The sequence below is a fragment of the Onychomys torridus genome, chromosome X, assembly GCF_903995425.1.
Source record: "Onychomys torridus chromosome X, mOncTor1.1, whole genome shotgun sequence".
In the NCBI taxonomy this organism is placed as follows: Eukaryota; Metazoa; Chordata; class Mammalia; order Rodentia; family Cricetidae; genus Onychomys; species Onychomys torridus.
In genome coordinates this window covers 26,392,214-26,417,085 of record NC_050466.1, presented here as the reverse complement: position 1 = coordinate 26,417,085, position 24,872 = coordinate 26,392,214, and the positions used below count along the sequence as shown (strand labels likewise).

General features: G+C 36.3%; 1 pseudogene; it reads left to right on the top strand.

The window, feature by feature from the left end:
• The first annotated feature begins 245 nt into the window (after nt 1-245).
• LOC118574584 lies at nt 246-929 on the top strand (annotated as a pseudogene).
• Nucleotides 930-24,872: the final 23,943 nt, after the last annotated feature.

The following is a 24,872-nucleotide window of genomic DNA, read 5'->3' as shown; positions in this document are numbered from 1 at the left end:
TCTAATAGTTGTGTGTATGTGTACATGTGTGTGTATAAAGTCCAGTAGTAAATAAAAATGAAATACTATTAGTAGGAAAATGAATGATGATATAGACTATTATTAAGTGTAAACAATTCTCATATGTAGAAAGGAGTTAGAAAAAAGTGCTGTTCACAAAAAAAAATTCCCAATGGTTATTAGTTTGTTCACTTTATTTGTCTTATCTTCCAAATATACTATCAACTCTCAGAAGCAGGGTGTCTATGCTTCTATTAAATCAGTGTGTAGTCCATATAAATCATCAGCCATTCCTAGAGAGGGGTGATGGGACTATATGCTTGGTTCTGGCACCAAATTAAGAACTGGCCCAGCAAGTGCAGCAAGTCACTGCTGAATACTGTAGAGCTTGTTGCTTCAAGTCTACTTACATCTATGGTGGTGCTCCCAAGGGACCATGGATTTGTGATTTGGAAAGAGGTGTAGAAACCTGTATTGCAACACCTGTAAGACAGATTGACTTTTTAGAGTGTGGGAAAACCAACCTGAGAATAACAACTTACCTTGTCCTTGATGCAGCTGATAGAATGCTTAATATGGGATTTGAACCCCAAAACGGAAAATTGTGGATCAAATAAGACCTGATAGGCAAACCCTAATGTGGAGTGCAACTTGGCCAAAAGAAGTAAGACAGCTTGCTGAAGATTTTCTGAAAGACTACATTCATATCAATTTGTGTGCTAGAACTGAGTGCAAACCATAACACTCTTCAGATTGTGGATGTATGTCATGATGTAGAATAGGATGAAAAACGTATTCATCTAATGGAAGAGATCATGAGTGAGAAGTAGAATAAAGCCATTGTTTTTGTTGAAACCAGAAGAAGATGTGATAAACTTACCATAAAAGTGAGGAGAGATGGGTGGCCTGTCAAATCAGGGTGTTCCTGATAAAAATTCTTCTCAAATTTGGGCAGCTTATAAAGATTCCACTTCTTCTTAACTAGTTTCTCCCTCGGATTTCCAAACTTCTTTCCAGAGAGAGGTCCTATTCTATTAGTACTGTGTGACGTTGTTCTGTATGCTATGAATATGTGTTGCTCTGATTGGTTGATAAATAATGCTGTTTGGCCAATGGTGATGCAGAATAATGTTAGGCAGGACATTCCAACTAGAGAGAGAGGAAGGAGAAAACTGTAAGGCTGAGTCAGGAGACACTGACAGCCACTGTAGTGGGTAGCTATTCCAGTTTATAAGTAATATAAGCCTCTGTGCGTTTACTTGGGTCTGAACAGCTGTCGACAAATATGGGAATGGAGAAAACTCCAACTACATCCATATAGAAGAGGAAAAGCATATACCTGTTGAAATAGTAAATTAAGGTTTACATGAGGAAATGCTATATAATCTAAGTTCCTAGATGGGTTCTATCTGAAAATATCAATGTCAAATAAAAGAAAATAAAGCCATATGGTTAGTAGTGACTTACTCCTGAGAACCAGTGGTTATAGTGAATCTGATGGCTTTTTGCTTATTACTTTTTTTCTTCATTTTTTTTTCTTGTCATTTGTTGATGTTTTATGTAGTGCCAAGGATCAAATTTCAGATCTCATAAACATATGTAAAGATTCTTCTATTGAGCAAAATCTCTTCATACTGAGTTTGACTCCATTTTTTTCACTTGTGTATCCATTATTCCTATGACCAGTTTCTTTTCTTTTATTATTTTTTCCATTTCTAATTAACAAATAATTACATCATTTACCCCTTCCCTCTCCTTCCTCCAAGCCCTCCCATGTTCCCTCCCTATAACCCCTTCTGTGAACTTTCCTTCTTTGATATGCAGGCAGAAAAATGAATATAACCTACTTCATTTTTGTTGTAATGTTGTGTTAGTGCTGACCACTTTGTGCTCAGTAACCAATTGGGTCATTCATTGCTGTGGGATGTTCTGTATGTTAAATGTGTTGCTCTGATTGGTTAATAAGTAAAATACTGATTGGCCAGTAGCCAGGCAGGAAGTATAGGCAGGACAAGGAGAGGGGAAAATTCTGGGAAGTGGAAGGCTTATTTGGAGAGAGTTGCTAGCCTGCTGCCCAGGGAGCCTCATGTAAAGGAAGGAGGTAAAGCCACAGAACGTGTGGCAACATATAGATTAACAAAAATGGGCTGAGTATAAGAGTAAGAGCTTGAAAATGGTAAGCCTGAGCTAATGGCCAAGCAGATTAAATAATTTAAGTATCTGTATGTTTATTTTATAAGTGGACTATGGGACTGCTTGGGCTTGCAGGACCTGGAGAGAAAAACTATATCTACAAATGGGTTGACAAGAGTTTCCACCTAAAACCTGAGAAAAAAAAGATTCTAAAATGGAGCTAAAAACAGCTTCCTAGTTGTCTCTCTCAAGTTGGCAGGTTCCTGGCATGCATGTTTGACTGGCAGTATGGCAGGAATGAGGCATCTACAAGTGCACATTATTAAGTGGTAGATTTAGCCTTTGCTAGTACAAAAAAAAAAAAAAAAAAAAGAAGGGGGTTTCTGGGATACACACTGCTTTGATAGGACTGTTTCTGATAGTTGATGGCACACATGGATCCAGAACCATAGCTGGCAATAAACTGTACCACTGCCATGTTGGGAAGCTGAGGTGGGCGGAGCCAGCAGCCACAGCAGCCATTTCAGTCTAGAAATGCTACAGTTTAAAACAATAGGTTCACAATAAGACAGATTCAGATGGAATAGTTTACAATGTGAGTAAAAATATATGTAGGCCTGAAAGAGAGAGAGAAAACAATATATAGTTATATAAAGAAATATATAGATTAAAAAATTAAAAGAGGCAGTAATATTAATATAAAAAATAAGCACCATAAAGATGGATATTACACAGAGAATCTGGATTGTGTTGTCTTTGGGATTTTTAACTGCAGAAAAACATTTGATTGTAAAAGATGTTGAGTTATGCCAATTTGTATATTTAAAGGTATCTTGACTTCAAAATTTAGATTTTAAGTATATTTTGCTTTGGAAAGGAGGCTCTGCTTTTGTTTCCACAGAAAGCAAGAGGCTATGGATTTGTTCCAGATTAAGATACATCAGGTCTGACCAGCCAAGACCTCTGGAAAGGTCTCCAATGATACCATGGCCCAGATGATCCAACATCCAGAATGATTTCAAGGGAACTGGCTCAGACAATATACCCTCATGGACTACTCCATAATCCTAAAATTTTCTTCGTGTCTCCATAAGATACAGCACCCTCCTCCAGCAAGAAGTAGTAAGAGAAGCTATACCCAAATTCCCAAACATACCAAGCTGGCTTTAGAGATAGAATTGGCTCACTCCTCTACACTCAAATATATTCCTAAAAATATGGTTTAGTGATTCTTTTGTCCCATATTAGAAGATCCTTCTGGTGTGGGACTGAGAAAAACCAATATTTTTATGAAAAATGCACACACACAAACACACACACACACACACACACACACACACATATATATATTCTCATTTGAGGTGTTATGTTTATATAACTCATTTAGATTATAATCATAATTAAGAAATATAGATTAATAATTAGTCTTCTGTGATAGTCAAACTTATAGTCATGTTGATCTAGCTATACAAAGATATAATTAAGATAGATAATCTTCAAACAATTCAAATACCTACAAAATAAGGCATTTCAAATGTTTTAAACATTTAGACTTTCTGGAGAATGACACATGTCTGCTCCTGGCAGCACCGATTTACGTCATAGAGGAGGATGGGCATTGAAGACATGAAATATAGAGTTTATCTTCTTCTTGACAAAAATAGCCATTTGGGCCAGAAACTGTTCTTGCTTGGACTGCTTGAAAAAATGTATTGATTGGACATTCAGGACCCATAGGAATTTGACCACTGAACTTTTCTTGGCAAAATGGTCCTTCAGGTCCCTGCTTAGCAGAGGAAACTACCAGACATTCTACAGGACACAGAGAAAAGGGACTGAGTGATTCTAGACCTGTGGGCTGAAGACAGATGCCCCAACTTTACAAAGAAACTTTCGATGACTCTCCAAGCTGCCAGCTGTCTCGGTCTACCATGCAAAACTCCCAAAAGTTGCTTGCATCCTTCTCCCATTTCTCAGGTAGTATCATATCCTTCTGAGGTCTTTGATGTAGCTGAAAACTAAATAGTTATAATTTTCCTTAGTTATGATAAAAGATAAGTTAGATATGAAACCTTAGACTCACAAATATAGGATAAATATGATATCTTCTTTAATTCTGCCAAATGCAATTAGATATTATAAATAGATTAGATATTGTAACTATAATTCTTGCTTGATAATTGTTTTGTTATATGTAATTTTAGTATGTGAAAATTAAAACCTCCCTTTAAAAAAGAAAGAAAGAAAAGGGGAAGTGCTGTGGGATGTTCTGTATGTTAAAGGTGTTGCTCTGATTGGTTAATAAATAAAAACTGATTGTCCAGTAGCCAGGCAGGAAGTATAGGCAGGACAAGGAGAGAGGAGAATTCTGGGAAGTAGAAGGCTGAGTCAGGAAGACACTGCCAGCTGCCGTGGTGAGAAGCAGATGTTAAGATATCAGTAAGCCACAAGCCATGTGGCAACTTATAGATGAGGAGAAATGGGTTGATTTAAGATATAAGAACAGTTAGCAAGAAGCCTGCTATGGCGATACAGTTTGTTAGCCATATAAGTCTCTGTGTGTTTACTTGGTTGGGTCTGAGCAGCTTCGGGACTGGTGGGTGAGAGTGATTTGTCCTGACTGTGGGCCAGACAGGACCAGGAAAACCATAGCTACAATTCATCTCTAGGAAAGACTAATTCTCCCCCTTTAGCAGTTATCAGTTTTCTGTAGTTGTAAGTCTGGTACCTTGTGAGATATCTATCTCCCCTCCACATTAGTTAGCATGTTTATCTATTTTGTCATTGTTCAGGCCTTGTTTATTCATCCATGTCTAAGAGATGCACTGAGACAGCAGACTTCCTGGTATATTAGCTCTTACAATTGTTTTACCCTGTTTTCTGAACTGTTCCTTTAGCTATCAATGCAAGAATTATTCTGCAAATGTATCCACTAGGCCTGAGTTCCTGCCAATCCATTGATCTAATAATTATGCCCAGTTATGGTATTCTGTGATGGTCTCTTTGGTGGTTTGAAATAAAATGCCCGCCCTAGGGAGTGGCTCTATTAAAAGCTGTGGCTTTGTTGGAGTAGGTACAGCCTTACTGGAGGATGTATCTGACAGAGGGATGGTCTTTAAGGTCTCTTATGCTCAAGCTATGCTCAGTGAAATAACCCACTTTCTAAGTTGTTTGTATATCAAGATGAAGAACTCGCAGCTCTTTGTCCAACAACTTGTCTGCCTGTATGCCCCCTGCCATGATGATAATGGACTAAACCTCGGAACTGAAAGCCAGAAACTCCAATTAAATGTTTTCCTTGTAAGAGTTCACATGGTCTCATGAATGTTGGATCAATAGCTGTGGAGCCTGCATGGGATTGGACTAGGCCCTCTGCATGGCTAGACAATTGTGTAGCATGGTTTGCTTGGAGAGCTCCCTGGTGGTAGAATCAGAATCCATCCCTGTTGCCTGAGAGGGCTTTTTGGAGCCCACTGCCAATGATGGGATACCTAGTGCAGCCTTGAGGCAGGGGGAAGGACTTCCACTTGCCTCTACTGGATGTGCCTCCCCATGGGAGGCCTTGCCTTCTTGTGGAGGGTAGTGAGGGGTGGGTTGGGAGGTGGAGGCTGGGAGCTTGGGTGTAAGGAAGAGGGGGGTCTTTGATTGTTGTGTAAAATAAATGAAAAGAAATTTTTTAATTAAAAAATAAGAGTTGCCATGGTCATGGTTTCCCTTCAAAGCACAAAAACCTTAGCTAAGACAGAAGTTGTTTACCCAGGAGTGAGGCATTGCTATGATTGGCCTGACTATGCTTTTGTTTGAATGAATATGTACCTTGATACTGTGGGTTAGAAAAGTAGCTGAATACTTTAAATCCAGCTACCATACTAGTAGGAACATGGAAGACAGTGGTGCTGATTATGATTTGATGAACTAGGGGCCTGCCTCAAATGTTTCTGAGGAGAAGAATTTTAGTGTGTTTCCTAGAGATCATTCTTGTGATATTTTGGTGAAGAATGTGTTTGGTTTTTGCCCTTGTCTGAAAAGTATGCCTGAGGCTAAATTGAAGTATTTGGATTAATTCCATTGGCAGAAGAACTCTCAATAGAGACTAGTATAGATGATGTCATGTGGTTGTTAGTGTTAACTCTAAGGAATACTTATAATGAAAAGTAACAAGCTGAGCAAGGAAAAAGTCAAAATGTACAGCAATTTGAGGAGAAAAGGAGCACCAGACAATGGAATGGATCTAAATCCTGTGTTCAAGAAGATAAATGGACTAATTAGTGGAATAGGGAGTAGTGACCTGCTGTGGGATAATGTTCTTGTACACTATAAAGATTTGTCACTCTAATTGGTTTATGGTGGGGATGTCTTTCTGAATACTGTGAGTGTGTTGCTCTGATTGATTGATAAATAAAACACTGATTGGCCAGTAGCCAGGCAGGAAGTATAGTATAGGTGGGATAAGCAGAGAAGAGAATTCTGGGAAGCAGAAGGCTGAGTCAGGAGATGCTGTCAGCTGCTGCCACCATGAGAAGCAAGATGTAAAGTACTGGTAAGCCACAAGCTATATGGACACTTAGAGATTAATAGAAATGGGTAATTTAAGAGATAAGAACTAGATAGTAAGAAACCTGCCATGGCCATACAGTTTATAAGTAATATAAGTCTTTGTGTGTTTCAAGTCTGAGCAGCTATGGGCCCAAGCAGGACTGGAGAAAACTTCAACTACAAGTTTATAAACTGCTGATTTGCCAGTAGCCAGGCAGGAAGTATAGGTGAGTTGGCCAGACTAGGAACAATCCAGGAAGAAGAAGGGCAGAGTCAGGAGTCACCAGTTAGACACAGAGGAAGCAAGATGAGCATGTCACACTGATTAAATGTTCTATTTGCTGACAGAAAGAAGAGATGGCTTCCTGACTCAACATTAGTGCCAAAATTGCATGGCTCTTTTAAGAGGCTCTGCTACCAAACACTTAAACAGAGTTTATGAGCAGTGAGTAGCACTCTACTTGAGGGCAGCACAGACCCCAAAACTTCACAAAGTTGAAGCAGTAATACAGCTTTCAGAGCTGGTGGTAAATGTGGCTCTGCCATGAGGCTAGCTTCTCAAGGAACCATGGAATGGGATGAAGCTAGCCACCAAAGCCACAGCTTTAGACCTAGTCACATTTACTTAGCAAATTAAATGCTCATGTGGTCAGAAAAAAATAGAGATATGCAGTAAAGACAGATTCAGACAAAAACCCTCTAAGTGGTTTATAGTGTGTTTGAAAATATATGTAGGCTTGGGAGAGTAAAGAGAAATTATAGACAGTCATAAAAAAGAAATACATAGTTTTAAAATAATAAAGTCCTTAAAAAGGGAGTAAAATATTACAAAAACAGCCATGTAAAGATGGAAAATACACAGAGTCTAGATACTGTATGTTATTTTGTTGTCTTTGAATGGTTTGGCAGCTGATGAAGGAGCAATAGCTGCTAAAAGGACAAGACTAGCAGAATTTTGAGTATAGAAAGGATGGAGTCAGGAGTCACCAGCCAGATGCAGAGGAAGCAAGATGAGAATGTAGCAGTGAGAAAAGATATCAAGCCATGTGGCTAAACATAGATAATAATTATGGGTTAATGTAAGTGTAAGAGCTAGTCAGTAATAAGCCTGAGGTACTTGCCGAGCATCTATAAACAATACTAAGCCTTGAGGTCAATTATTTGGGAAGCAGATGCCAGGTATTTGGGAGTTGCTGGCAGGACAGAAACTTCTGCCTACAGTGACCTCAGGGCAAGCTCTTACCCAGCTAAGTATCTAACTTGTAAAAAGGAATTAAGGCAAAGCTTAGATCTAGGTATGGTGGTATATGCCTTTATTACGAGCACTCTGGAATCAGAGTCAGGTGTATCTTTGAGTTTGTGACCATCTTGATCTGCAGAGCAAGTCCCAGAACAGCCAAGCATAGGCAGTGAAGGAAACTATTGTAAACAGAAAGCTGGTAAAGATTTAATTGAATGAGGGGGCATTTTCCAGCATTAGCAAGCAGCAGAAATTGGCAACTTTGGCCATGTGGTTGTGTGGTTCTGACTTTAGAGTCAAGAATAGAAGAAAGGGATTATGGGAATCTTCTTCCACACCTAAGGAAAGCATCAGTATTTCCTGATTATGGTTGTTTCCCTACGTTTTGGAATGAAAATGAATATCCTATGCCATTATATGTTGGAAGTATGTGATCTGCTTTTTTATTTTGATTTTACAGGTGATTATAGTTAAGATATTGCATGAATCTCAGAAGAGGCTTTGAACTTTAGACTTTTAAATAAGTTTGAGATGTTTATAAACTATGGGGACTTCTGAAGTTATACCAAATACATTTTTGCATTATGATATGGTTATAGGCCTATGGGGGCCAAGGAGTGTAATGTGGTAGTTTAAAAGAAAATGTCCCCCACAGGTAGTAACACTATTAGGAGATGCAGATTTGTTGGAGTAGTTATGGCCATGTTGGAGGAAGTGTGTCATTGTGGAGGTGGGCTTTGATGTCTCTTGGGATCAAGCTATGCTCAGTGAAACACTTCGCTTCCTATTGCCTGTAGTTCCATTTGTCAAACTCTCAACTCCTTCTCTGGCAATGTGTCTGCCTGCATGTCACCTACCATGATGATAATGGACTAAGCCTCTGAACTGTAAACTAGCCTCAATTAAATGTTTTCCTTCATAAGACTTGCCATGATCATGGTGTCTCTTCACAGCAAAAGAAACCCTAAATAAGATAGTCACTATTCACTGTAAAGAGTAATTTCTTTGATTAGTGGAGATACCTGAACTTATCCACAGATATAAAAATTAGATTTAGATTAGTTAAGTAATTATGATGACAATTAGGGTAATCACTAATCTGATTTTAGGGGAAGTTAAGTTCAGGCACCTTCTCCATTATTGTTAGGAGTCTTAGCTGGTGTCGTCCTTGTGGCTGGTCTAGTCAAATGGCAGTAGTAGATTCTTATGTAAAATCTTTAAATTTCATATCCCTGGGTAATTGACTAGGTTTCTAGTACCAGACATGAGTTTCCTTCTGTTGAGTGAGACTTCACTATACCTAGCCAGCTGTTGTGCCACTATTGTACCTTTACAAATATCTTAACTTGCTAGTCATGTTCTCTTTTATAGGTATAAGAGCTGTGTAGGACTGTTAACCTCTTCCCTCTCTTGACATCTTACATAATACTTTCTGGTACTGTAGCAACTAGACTATGGGAGGGAGCCTTTTTGTTAGACCCACTTCAAATTATCTGAGTTCTATGACCTATGTATATAGTATCTTTAGCTATAAGAACTTAATTTAACCATAAGAAAAGTCCAAGAGCAATAACAACAGATTATATTGCATGGGGATGCATTTGGACTACCCTGAACAACCTTTTATTCAGAAAGTGGTTTCTTATCAATTGTACTATGACTTTTCTTAGTCTAGGATACTTGTGTGGAGCATTGTCAGCCCAAGTGGCATAACTTTGCTATATATACAAATCCATACACACAAATACACACACATAGACACTCACACACAGTATAAATTAGAAAAATATAAAATATGATTCTTGAGGCTTTATAACAAATAACCTGAGAATTTTGAGTCCTACTTCTTTCTCCATGTGTATTGACTTCCCTATCCCCTTGCACTTTCCAAATTAGTGTGCCTCCATATTGTTATGTTTTCTATTTCATATTACCTGTGTCTTGCTATTTCCCTACCACCCCACATAGGCCTTTTGTACTTTGTAATTTGTGCTGTTATTCCATGCATGCTCAAATATTAAGACTTCTGTTTAGGAACCACAAATAAAAGAGAAGAGGTCATGTTTGTCATCTGAGTATATTCCATATGATCTTTTCTAGGGCCATCAAGTGCTATCCACAATGCCCAGGAACTATTATGAATAGGGTCAGAAAGAGAAGTTACATCTTAATTTGTGTGTATCTCAAAAAGTCTATATTTTACTATGCATCCTAATGGATAGAATAAGGAATATAGATTATATGATATAAATCATCCTGACTCAGAGTCTTAAGCTACTGTATTTTGTCTAATAATTTCATTATTCCTGTTGAGAAATATTACTTTCTGCTTACTTCTGACATTTTCAAGTCATTTCTATATTTTTATGATTAAAATTTAATAATGTTTATCTAGGTATTGCTTTAATTTCATTTGTTTTCATTGAAATCCCTAATGTTAGTTCAATGTAGACACTCATATTTTTAAAATAATTCAATTATTCTTAAATTACTTATTTTATTATTTCCTCCTGTATTTTGTCATTATTAGAAGCTTACCAGCCTGCATGCCTTTTTTTCTTATAAAGGATTATTTCAACTTATTGCTTTCTCACAATTTTTATATACATTGTGTATCCATGTACAATTTCATGTGTACATATACATCAATTATTTTGTGTTTCTTTGATGAAATAACCTTTGTTCAGGGTATGTGATTGATATTATTCAAATTTGCATTGTTGCTCATATTAGGATCTTCCTGTATGATCACCTAATAGTTATCTACCTTTCATGGATAGTTAAAACCTTGTTTGAAAGGGAGGTCTATGAATATTTTGGGAGTCTTTTTAATTATTGTTTTTTTATTATATGAGGATTATGATGGAGTGGCTTTATTGGGGAATCTCCAACAGTTGTTTTAAACTACCATTTCTCTGATTAATTAGTCTTTAAAACATTCTCCTGAAAATTAATGTCTAAATTTTATTATATTCATTCCTAAAATAAACCTCAAAGTAATTCATGTTCCATACAGAAAAGGAATTTTCATTTTCTTTGTTTTCTAAACAATATTTATATTTAGTTAAATTTTGGAATAAGGTGCTTACTTATTATTAATGATTATTATCATTATTATTTATATTTATCCTAAGATAGTAAAGTTTACTTTGCTAAACTTGGTCTTACCAAACTATAATATTATTTATAAATTTGTAATTATAATACTTCTTTATTCTGAATTTCAAACAGATATATAATGAAATATGATCAGTTTCTCCTCCCCATTTCCCTCCTATGACTTTTATTTGAACATACAAAGTCTCAAAAATAGTACACAGAAGTCCCACAAATGCTTATTTAGTTTAGAATGTTTACATATTTCCCTATATAATTGAGTATTTCTATAGGACTCATAATTAATAAGCATGATCTTTTTTTATATAAGGCTTTTGTTAGCCTACAGCAATCACTGATTTAAATGTAAAGAAATCCCATGTTTTCTACTAACCATCCTATGAAAATTAAGTGAAACTATAGGAATTTTAATAAACAAACATTTTATGATTTTTAGAGATATTAAGAACAATTTGAAATAAAAATAAAAAGAACTGATTGTTATCCCTAAAGAACCAATTAATTGTGGATGGTGAGTCAGCTCTGAGGGCATGAGAGGAGCGTAGCTGATACTGCCTCCATTATCTGTGTTGTAGTGGTGGATGCAAGGGACTGATGCTCCCACCTCGCCCCTGCCACCTATGGTGAGTGAGGGAACTAACTCTGCCCTTAATCACCAGCAACAGTCAGGAAAGTGGTCCCTACACATTGCCTGGCTAGCACAGCATAGCTGACCCTATTGTCTGTGGCACTGGTGAACTACCCCAGAAAGTGATCATCAAGTATCTGGCCCTGCCCCTCATCTGCCTATGATGGTGTGGATAAGGGGGTGATGCCTTCCTGCCACCCTTCACTACCTGCAGCAGTTGGGAGAGATCCTAAGAGCAGAAAAGCTGTCCCTGCCTCTCACTGGCTACAGGACTAAGGAGAGTGGCCCTTGCACCTCACCTGGGCAACACAATAGAGCTGGCCCTGATGTTTCAGATGTTGGAATGTTGACCCTGATGGTGTGAAAACAGGAAAATTGGCCCTGACCCTTGCTTATTGCTACAAGGGGTCAACAATCCAGGGCAATGCAGGAGAGTTTGTAGCACAAATATGCTGTGGGATGTTCTGTATGTTAAATGTGTTGCTCTCATTGGTTAATAAATAAAACCCTGATTGACCAGTAGCCAGGCAGGAAGTATAGGCAGGACAAGGAGAGAGGAGAATTCTGGGAAGTGGAAGGCTGAATCAGAGAGACACTGCCAGCCTCTGCCATGACAAGTGAGATGTAAGGTACCAGTAAGCTACAAGCCACGTGGAAAAGTATAGATTAACAGAAATGGGTTAATTTAAGATAGAAGAAGTAGATAACAAGAAGCCTGCCATGGCCATACAATTTGTAAGCAAGATAAGTCTCTGTGTGTTTACTTGGTTGGGTCTGAGCGGCTGTGCGACTGGCAGGTGAGAGAGCTCTGGGCCAGGCAAGACCAAAAAAACTCTAGCTACACAAATCCTAATTGGTCTTAATAAAAACCCAGAGCCAGATATCAGGGTAGATGCTGAAAAATCATAGAAACAGAGCAGCCAGCCAGTTCTTACCTCTATGAAATTCTCACCAAAGGAGATCTGAGCTTCTGTTTCCTCCCTTCTTATATTCCTCTCTCTGCCCAGCCATATTACTTCTTGTATCCAACTCACAAGTGATGGGATCAAAGTCATGTGCCACCCCTGCCTGGCTCTGTTTCTCTGTTAGACTGGATGAATCTTGTGTAGCCCAGGGTGGTCTTGAATTCACAGAGATCCATCTACCTCTGCCTCCCAAGTGCTGGAATTAAAGGTGTGTGGCACTACTGCCTGGCCTCTATGGCTAACTAGTGGCTTAGCTCCGAACTGATCTTTAGGCAAGCTTTATTGTTAGATCACAAACAAAATAATCACCATAAGTATTCACCCTAATGGTGAGGATGGGCTGACCAAGTCTGCAAATACCCAGGCCTAGAGCCAGTCTTATGAATTAGCATACCCCACATCTGCAGGAGCATAGGAAGGGGCTGGCCCTGAAAAACCTAAGCTGCAGGATCTCCACAGCATAGGACAATAGTAGGATATCTAAGAGGAGTTCCAGTGAGGGCCCAGAATTGATAGGGTAGCAGAAACCAGAGGCCTTGACCAGATCAATGACTCTTTGCAATGAACTCTTGCAAGTACAGAGATGAGGATAAAAGAATTTACTGCATGACTCACTGTGTCACAGTACAGCTTCATGAGACTTTTCCTCTTTTCCCTTAAATTTTATTTTATTTCAATGTGGGGTGGTTTGCAAAGGCAGATGGCAGAAATGAAAGGATGGGGAAATGCATAGTTCAAGATGCATGATGGGAAGGACAGAAAGAAAAAAAAATATATTTACAGGAAGACAGTTGTAAATTTAAGATAAATAATTTTAGAAATACAAACACCCCTTGGGAAATATATAACTCTAATTTTGTAAAAAAAATATTAAACCAAGGCCTGGGATACACAAAGATGTGCTCATTTTAATATTTAAATAAATAAAAAACAGCTCTGGTATACTACTATGGATAGGCTTGAAAAGAGCTTTTGTCCCACAGATTGCCAGTATAAAACAATTTTGATGCTATTTTAAAAATTTGAAATATCTATTTGCTTTCAGTTTCATTTGACTTGTACACTCATCAGATCTTCAGTGTATTGATACAACAGTAGGATAACAGTAAATTAATAGTAGTGGAGTAGCTCTGCCTTTAGTGTTAAAAATATACCAACTGATCTTAATATAGGATGTAGAGTGTGAATTTTTAAATGTCTATGACTCATAGTTAAAGATAATAAGTATGTATCTCATCTCAGGGAAGTTATATCTGTCTAAGAATCTTTATTTATACAGATTAATAGAGGCCATAACTCATATGTCTTCAACTACCACCATATTAGTTAATGTTCTATTGGTAAGAGACATCATGCCCATGTCAACTTTTAAAAGAATTCCTTTTAAATGGACTTGCTTACAATATGAGAGGGCTAGTCCATGATCATCCTAGTGAGGAGAAGGAGGGAAAGAAGGCATGGTACTAGACAGTAGCTAAGAGCTCATATTATTTGCAAGTGACAGAGAGAAAGAGAGCTAAACAGAGACAGCTAGACAGGCACACACACAGACACACACACACACACACACACACACACACACACACACACACACAGGGGCAGTGTTGATCTGGAATGGGCTTTTGAAACTGTTCAAACTTCCAAATTACCTTTGGAGACTGAGGCAATCTTCGACTGTAACTCATTGTAAAATCAAAAGCAAACCACATACGTCCAATACACAGTGGCACAGAATAGATATTACTATTCCAATATGGAGGAAAGGGCTGTAATGAGGAAATATTGGACCACACAAGGTGCAGGGCCTGTTCTCCTGAGTGTTGCAGTTGCTGAGGGACAGGGGCAGCTCTTCTACCCTTATGATCTCAGTACTTGCTCTCCCTTCCCATGATGGCACCTGATACATGAGTAATTGACAAAGGCATAAGTGAGCCAGCCTTGAAGTTGTGATCATGGGAGAGCTATCCCTGTTACTCAACTGTCATGTGGCAGGAGAGAGATGCCTGTCTCCCCAACCCTTCAATGCCTGAGGAAAGTTGAAGAGCTGGCTTTGAGGTCATAAGGGTGAGAGAGCTGTTCCTGCCTCTGATCAGCTGCAGCACTAGGGAGAGTGGCCCTTGCACCTAACTGGATAACACAGTAGAGTTGGCTTTGAAAGTGTATGTGTGGGATAGGTAACCCTGAGGACATGAATGCAGGAGAACTGGCCCTGCGACTTGGCATGGAGTGAACTCACCAAGGCAATGCAGGGGAGCTCCCCCTAGTGGTGAGGACAAGGGAGAACTGACAGGCTGATGAACCCTGTAACTAACCATGCCCAGAACCAAGGTTATGAGTTGGCCCACCCCAACATCTGCCTTATCTGTGATCTGCTAGAATATGTGAAGGGACCAGTTCTGTAAACTTAAAGATGCAGGATTTCCACAATACAGGGCAACAGCAGAATAACCAAGAGGAGTTTCAACGAGGGACGAGTTTTGACAGTGTAGCAGAAACCACAGGCCTCAAACTAGAACAAATTTGCAATGAACACTTGCAAGTAAAAATACATGGACAAAAGGGTTTACTGCATGACTCACTGTGTCAAACTACAGCTTCCATGAGATTTTCCCTTTTTTCTCATTTTTTTCTTAAATTTTATTTTATTTTTATTGGGGGAGGGAGTTTGCAAAGACAGAGGTTGGATATGAATGGAATGCAGCTGCATGTTGTGAAAGACACAAAGAAAAAAGAAAAAAAATGGACCAAAGAAAGACTAAAACCCATCAGAGAAAACTGGGATATCAGAGAACACAGATTTCTTTTCCCTTCCAGATCTGTTTACTGTAACACACTTCTCTCTCTTGGGCTGAATTTATAACCTGTTTGTAGTTCTCCTTTGCAAGTATCACATAGTTCTCACATTGCCAATACACTGGGTCTCTATTTCTCCCAGCCTTTACCTTCACAGTTTCGCACAATAGCCTCTCTGTTCCTCCATGGAGGAGCTCCCATGTCACATGTCTGACTTTGTTGAATTCTCTTAGCCTTGAAGTAAGATTTCCACACCCCTTTTCTGTATCCTTCTTGATAAAGCCAGAACCACTTGGCCAAAACTGCTGAGTTCTGCTAGTGATTGGAGCTGGCATATTACTCCCCTTTTCCTATTAAATTTGCATAAGCTTTCTATTATTAATGGTTTCTTTTGCTGCTTAAACTTTCATTTTTACAGGTTGGGTTAGAATTTGCTGGGTGGAGTCTTACTCTAAGGGTACCACTCTCTTTATTCCACTTAGCATTGGGCTTTTCTTTAAACTTATCTCCTTGAAGTGGAACTTGGCTCCAACATTGCATTCCTAGTTATCATTTCCTCCTCACACTGTACATTTTACACTTCTTTTCTCACTTACTCTTTTTCATTGTAAATCTGCATAACATTGATCTATAATAACAATGTGACACAGTCAATGCTAGACTATCTTGAAATCTCCTCCCCCAATGACATTAATCCAAAATACTTCAATTAATCCTCAGACAGATTCTTAACACAAAGACAAAAAGCATCCACATTTTTGTTTTACCAAAACATCATAAGAATGCTTTTTAGCCAAGTTGCTATTGTTTCACTCTAAATCTCTTGCTCTAGGCCATCACAACATTGCTCTCTATACTTCAGTCTTTTATGCTCCTACTAGGATAAACCATTAAGCTCAGTTAAAGATTTGAACTGCTTTACTAATTCAAAACCACAGAGTTCTACATTATACATATAAGAAGCATTGTAAACCCTGTTACAGAAATATGTCATCTCTGGTACCAACTTTTGTCTTAGTTATTATTCTATGGCTGCTAGGAGACATAATGACCAAGGCAATTTTGAAAATAAAATAGTTAATTAAAGGAAAGTAGTTAATTAGAGCCTTGCTTACAGTTTCAGAGGATTAGTCCATGATCATTATGAGAGGGAGAAATGCATGGCACTGGAGCCGTAGCTGAGAGCTCACATGGTCAGCAAGTTTCAGGCATAAAGAGAGACTGAGCCTGGCATGGAATTTTGAACCCTTAAAACCCACCCAAATTGATACACTTCCTCTACCTCCTCCAACAAGGCCATACCTCCTTCTAAAAGGTCACAATTTCTCCAACAAGGTAAAAATTACTAATATTTCAATAACAGTTCCAATAATAGGGACAAATCATTCAAATATAAAAGCCCATCAAGACCATTCACCTTCAAAACATTTCAAGGACTAATCAAGATATTAACTACTCACATGAGAAAAAATAACTGACTGTGTGGTGATATATTGTGTATCAAATAAAGCTTGCTTGAGGATCAGAGGATAGAGCCTGCCACGAGATTTAATATAGAGACCAGGCAGTGATCTGTCTGATCTCTTTGAGTTCAAAGCCACCCTGGACTACATGAGATTGATTCAGTCTAGGAGAGAAACAGAGCCATACAGTGGTGGCACACAACTTTAATCCCAGTTCTTGGGAGTCATATGCCTTTAATCCCAGCACTTGATGTCTCATGCCTTTGTTACCAGTATTTGGGAAGCACACATGCCATTAATCCCAGCACTAGGAAGGAAGGGAAATGGCTAGGCGGAGAAAGGCATATAAGGCATGAGGAGACAGGAACTCAAAGCCCTTTTGGTTGAGGACTCAGTCTTTCAGTTAGAGGACCTGTGGTGCTAGGATTTTGACTTCCATTCATCCTGAGGATTCAGTAGTGGTGAGAAGTTTCTCTAGTGGCTTGTTCCTTTGTCTCTTTGATCTTTCAGTATTGACTCCAATATCTGGCTCCAGGTTTTTATTATAAGACCGTTTATATTTCATGTTACATGACTGGTTGTAGAAAGTGTGGCTAAGGATATTCATTACTAGTTGCAAGACATTTAAATATTCAAAGCCTACTACTTGGTATGGAGTCATGTTAAGCTACTCCAGTGGAAAGTTAGAAATAGGTACATTTAATCCTATTGAAACATTAAAATAAGAGTTTATAATTTAAAAAACAGCATTTAGTTATTAAATTTTTCACCAAGAATGTTTCTGGTAAGCATAAGGCTTTTTAAAAATTTATATGGACTATAAAGCTAATGATGTATTTGCTGATAAATACATACAATGGTATTTGACCAAAAAAATTCATTTTCAGAGAAATGAATATAACTAGGAATATTAAACAACGTGAAGGAGCCCAGTCTCAGAAAAACAAATCTATATTTCCCCTTACATGCTGTTAACATTAAATTAAAAGTAAGAATCATGACCACAGCAGGCCGTGAAGGTTTGAATGTAGGGAAAGGATTAGAGAAAACATGTGAATAGAAAACAAAGAATGAGGCTACTTGGAGGAACAAAAGGGCTAACAAGTGAGACATGGAGACTTGAGATGGGTATGGAACAGGAGTATTTACAAAATCATGAAAAATTTACATGAAAATATCATGATGAAAGTGATTATTTAAAAATAATAAAATTTATTTTTGAAAATATTTTGTAATAAAAATTAAAAATGTGCATAATAAAAATGCCTTTCCAAAGTAATATCCAAGTCTTCTAAATGTTGGCTTATTCTTTTGTCTAATATGATTAGTTATTTAATCTGATATGCAAGATGAATAGCAAAATACAATTTTTAGTAAGGCTGTTTGATATTATATAATGATATTATCAAAGTAAAATGTGATAATACATATTAAGTTACATATTCAAGAAAAATTGGATCAGGAACAGACATATGCATTTTTCTGAAATACAATGTTAAATTGCTTAGTCACTGAGAAGACTTTAGTGCCTAAATAATCAAAGCTGAACAATGAGAGGTAGATACTTATAACAAAGTCTAAATTAAGGTGACTTACTTATTACTAAAAATGAACTTACTTTATGATATCTGAAGGAATCTGATCAATTTTTTGTTTTTATTTTTATTTATTTTCTAATTAGAAGTAAAAAGCTGCTATATGTAGTTGTCTCCATCTGTTACAAATAAAAGTTTCATTGATGAGGAATAAAAGATTACACTTATCTGATCCATCTTTACCTGGTATAAATCCATAGCCTCTTGCTTTTTGTGGAAACAAAAACAGGGCCTCCTTTCCAAAGCAACATATACTTAGATTCAAATTTTGAAGTCAAGATACCTTTAAAATACACATAGTGGTTTAACTGAGCAGCCTTTACAATCAAATGTCTTTCTATCTGTGTGATATCCATCCTTATGTGGCTTATATTTTATATTACTTTTACTGTCTCTTTAAAGACTTTATTTTTAAAAACTATTCATTTCTTTATATAACTGTCTATCCTCCTTTTCCTCTTTCTTTTAAGATTACTACAATTTTACACAGAGTGCAAACCATTTAAATGTTTAAATGTTTATTTCATCTGAATCTGTTTTGTTTTGGGTTTTTTTGTTTTTGTTTTTTTTTAATCAATTACTTTACAATGTAGATGACTAGGAATGAAATGGCAGCTTTGGCTGCTGGATCTGCCCACCTCAGCTTTCCAACACTATGGAATTACATTTATAGCTCACTCTCGGGGAACCATGCTGTCCACCAACTTTGGGAGTTAGTGGGTCTATGCTTCCATCCAGCTTCAATCCTGTGTGTAGCCCAAATACCTATTTTTTTTTGTACTAGCAAAAACTATATACACCATGCTACATGGCCTGAAGAAACCTGTGTAACTTGGCTGGAATCTGACATGTTGCTCTCAAGCCTAAATGCTGTGGTGTCTAGCTGCCTGCAGGAGACATGAAGCAGGAACCTGTTTTTGGCTCCATTTAGAATCATTTATTAAATATTCTCAGGCTTTAAGTGAAAATTTGAGCTGTTAGATGACATTTGTTGCTGAAAATTTCCTGTGGCCCACCTGGACTGCAGTTAGGATAATCTTACTCACCTGCAAGTCCTGCAGGCACTTGGACCCAAATAAACACACAGAAGCTTATATTAGTTAAAACTATCAGCCATTAGCTCAAGCTTACCACGGACTAGCTCTTACAGTTAAACTCAGCCCATTTTGTTAGTCTATATGTTGCCACAAATTCCATGCCTTTACCTGTGTGCCATTACATGCTGCTCCCTGGATAGCAGGCTGGCATCTTCTGATTCAGTCTTAATCTCCCCAGAATTCTCCTTGTCTATTTATCCCACCTATACTTCCTGCCTGGCTACTGGCCAATCAGCTTTTTATTTATCAGCCAATCAGAGCAATACATTCACAGCATGCAGAACATTCCACAGCAGGAAAATGTAATTAATATACAGTCTCAGAAATAAACAGGAATAATCTGTTACTTGTCTTGCTTAAAAAAAAGTTTGAGAATGTGGTGGGTGATTATGAAGAAAGGTTTGGATCATGTCACCTTATACTGAAATACATCTCATGTCTATTTGAGTAATACAAAAATATTGAACATTTTTCCTGTTTGAATAGGTTTATTAAAAATAAGTTGGGGAGCAGCCAGATGGTTCAGCAACTAAAAGCACCTGTAGCTAAACCAGTTGGCCTTAGTTCAAACTTCAGAAATTGCATGGATGAAGGATCAAACCAACTCCAAACCATTGTCGTCTACTCTCTACACATGTGCCATGGCAAATGAAGACACACACCATGCACACACACACACACACACACACACACACACACACACACACACACCACACATTAAAATACAATAAAACATTTTAAATGAATATCTATTTACATTTATCTTTTTTTATCTGTGCATACTATCCCTTATTAAACAGGCATTATTGTTTCTTCTAAATACAAAGTTAACATACAATAATTGATCTTAACAAGGTATATTTTAACAGTATGGTACAGCACATGATATTTTAGTTAGAAATTGCATATGCAAAATACTTAGTATATTATAAATAACATAATATTTTATAAAAACTACCATCTGTTATTCTTTTATATGATATCTAGTTTTCTAGCAAACTGTGAGTTGTTCAATAATAAGAGCCAAGAAATGATTTTCTGAATGCTATATGAGTTCCTCAGGAGCACTGACATGGCAGATATTAGTCTCAAATAAATATTTACATTAATAAACACCAATCCACAACACAATATAACTGCATTATATTATACTTCTGTGAATATAATGTTATGCAAAGTCTGTGGGAATAAACAGCCTAATGATGGTCCTTGTTTGGGAATATTTTTTAATTGGAGAAGCTTTCAGTAAAAAGACAGGTAATTTATAAAAGAATCTACATATGAATGTAGCACAATACCATGAGAAAATGGACAATGACATTTGAACTTTAAGTCAGGGACTATGATTTCTTCTTTGATATAATTCTTTAGCTATTTAAATACAATGATGTCCCAGAAATGAGCTTAATTTTACCCCTTTGTATGGAACTATCTCTGTCCTTTGAGAAGAAATAGCCAAAATCTTTACTTCTCAAAATTTTTCTCCTTTTCTTTGCTGATACTGATGTGCACTCACTAAAGTCTGGGTTATTATCTAGTTTGCTCTTTGAATTTGAAAAGATGGTCTTATGAACAAAATGAACAAACCTAGTGTATAAAAAGCGTTTGAATCATGTTAGTAAATGCCATTGAATGTACTAAATCAAGGACAGGTTTTTTCTGATTTGCATTTATTAAGTCTCTCTTTTTCAAAATTTTCATTTTGTACTCCTTGTATTATCTGTATTCACATGTCACAAATTCATTCATTTAAAAAAAAAAAACAAAAATTTGAGTTGGCTTCAGAGATGTTTATTTATCTGCCTTTACTTAATTTCAACTGTAAATTGTATATTTATAAGTAGTAATACAAAATATATTGCTGTTCTCTGATTTTATACCATACTTCCGCCAAACAATCGTGGATAATATGCCGCCTATTCACTTGATGACAACAAAGTCCAGGGAAACACATATGGTGCTACTTGGATTTGTAAAACTGTAAATAATCATATTATTTATTTATAAAAAGATTTGGGAGAAAAAATGTCACAACTGTTCTATTCAAACTTTAACAGCAACTTTGCTTTGAGGTTGATTATAGGAAAGAAAACCTTATTTAAGGTCAATTGGAAAATATAATTGAATATATATATATATATATATATATATATATGTGTGTGTGTGTGTGTGTGTGTGTGTGTGTGTGTGTGTGTGTATGTACAGTTGATTATTCAATATGTTAGTATAAATGCAAATGAAGATTGGAGCCAAATAGTTTGCAATGAAAACTAGAAGAGACAGACTTATAAATAACAAATATAAAGTTTTAAAACAATTATTAGAAAACAGAATATAAGCAAATAAAACCAAAGAAATGGAACATTCAACGTGAGAAAAAAAATGAAGTAACAGAAACCATGAATGAAATACATTGGCACCAGAGAGCACTTTCTAAATATAACACCAGTAGCACAAACACTGAGAGAAACAATCAATCAATGGGTTGGGTTGAAACAGAGAAGCTTTTGTAGAGCAAAGGACACGGTCAACAAGACAAAGCAACAGCCTACAGAATGGGAAAAGGTCTTCACCAACCCCACATCTGACAGAGGGCTGATATCCAGAATATATAAAGAACTGAAGAAATTGGACATCAAAACGCCCAACAGTCCAATTAAGAAATGGGCTACAGAACTAAACAGAGAATTCTCAACAGAGGAAGTTCAAATGGCTGAAAGACATTTTAGGAATTGCTCAACATCCCTAATTATCCAGGAAATGAAAATCAAAACGACTCTGAGATACCACCTTACACCTGTCAGAATGGCTAAGATCAAAAACACAGAAGACAGCTTATGCTGGAGAGGATGTGGAGCAAGGGTAACTCTCCTCCACTGCTGGTGGGAATGCAAGCTTGTACAGACACTTTGGAAATCAATATGGCACTTCTTTAGAACACTGGGAATCCATCTCCCCCAAGACCCAGCTGTAGCACTCTTGGGCATATACTATGTACATCATAAATAAATAAAGGAATGAATAAATAAAATAAATAAATAAATCTTTTTAAAAAATCAAAATAATTATTTTAAACACGTAGAAGCAGTAAATAAGCAAGTAAATTGAGGTGTTAATTTGCACCACTAATTCTTACACATTTAACAGAATAATATGGTTAAAAAAATCAGCTGAAGTGTAACAAATTTTGGAAGTTAGAGGTTAGTGTGTCTTTAATTCTTGTTGATCTGTAATATTTTGATATGAAACCAATGCATGGGTCAACCTTTTACACTCAAATCTACCTTCATTTCTTCTTTATTTAAATTAAAACTATAAAGAACTTGTACCATTTGGTTAATGCAGCAGATGGCCAGTAATAGTTCAAACACATCCACTCTCACCATTACTTTTTTCTATTCAGTATTTAATTTTAAACCTTTGTTTTTTAATTTTTTAAGAATATCATACATAAGTTCTCTATTTTATCATCTTTGTCAAATACTTTTCCCCCACTACTAGTCAAATTCCAAATACTTTGCATAGTTTTTCTCATAAGTGGAATATAGCTAAAATGTTATAGTGGGACATGGAATAAAATAGAGACAATCCAGGATATGAAATTGGATAAGTATGAGGTATAGAGAGATAAAAGTATAATATAGGATTATATGATGAAGATATATTATGTGCATATACAAAATGTTACAATGAAACCCATTATTTTGTGATATCTTTAGATATGTACATACACATACATATATACTTATACACGTATATACATAAATATATTCATACACACACACACACACACACACACACACACACACACACACACATATATGTATGAATATAGGACAATAAAAAGATATATCCAGTTCCAGGCCAGCCTGGTCTATGGAGCGAGTTCTAGGAAAGGCACAAAGCTGCACAGAGAAACCCTGTCTTGAAAAACAAACAAACAAACAAAAAGATATATCCATATTGGTTGGCAACTGGTATATAATGACACAAATAAATATATTCAATAAATTATTTATGTTTTTCCTATGTTTAAACCCAATTACTGATATACTGATATTTCATTTGTTATTATATACAAATCATTTAATTACTTTTATACCAATGATGTTATCATTCTTTTTGTTTTACTTCAGTCATTATACGTAGTACTAAAACTTTTTTAAATATTTTGAATGTTCAAAGATAACACTAAAAAATCTTGTTTTATGATAACAAAGACATGCTACTATAATTCCCTAACATACACTATCGACTTTATACTCTTAAAAGCAATATAATTTTTTTATTTCAAACAATTTCAATAGTTCTGTGACATTAATCTATACACTTAATTACTGAACAATTGACTTAAAAATAGGAATCACAATGTTTTCAGTATTTTGCAGAAGTATATTCTAAATTACAGTTTCATTTATTCATATCCATTTTAAAAGTTCTTCATCTTTATATGAAATATGATGATGTAGCATTACATTAAATGAATCTTATTTCTCAACCAAAATATGGTGTTATGTGACTAGGTGAATGTATCTATATAATGAAATGGAAAGTTTTAAAATTGTGTATTTTTTGCCTAAACTGAGAGAAAAGTGACAAATGACCAAATTTTTGATTGTGTGATGGAAATATGGCTCTTTTTAGGTGAATTAAATATGAATCCCAAGACTGTTTTTCACAGTCTTGAAAACTATTATATAAATTGCCTGAATATTTATTTTCCACCTCCAAATTTGAAAAGCTTTCCCCCCAAAATTGTTGTGAAATTCAAATGACAATTGGCTAGCAGTGAAAACACTTTGGAATATGTGAAAATACTTCAAAATATATGAAATAGTACATCCATTTTCATGCACTTATCAGTTGGTCTGATTAATAATAATAATAACAACAACAACAACAAATAACACTTTGCAATTGTTATTCATTTTCATTATTCATGAAGAGGCCAAGTCTCCAATATTGTTTAACTTGTCTAAAGCATCCAATGCTCACGGCGTATTATTTCTGCAGAAGTTGTTATGAATAAGAAAAATGACTGGGTTTCAACAGTTATTGCTTCACTAGTATTTCCCAAACAAATGCCAATATTAATATATGAAACTTAAATGAGAAAATAAAGAGTTAAGTGGTTAGAAAGTATCTAAAGCAAAGAAGACAATTGAGGTAGAATTCACTACTGATTAAAATATTGCTTCTTTGACTTCTTGCACTTGAGACAAAGTGTTTTCTTTGCTTGTTTGTTTGTTTTTGTTGTAAAGTTCCTGAAGTGTACTCTATACTGCATGCAGATTCATGCATTCTA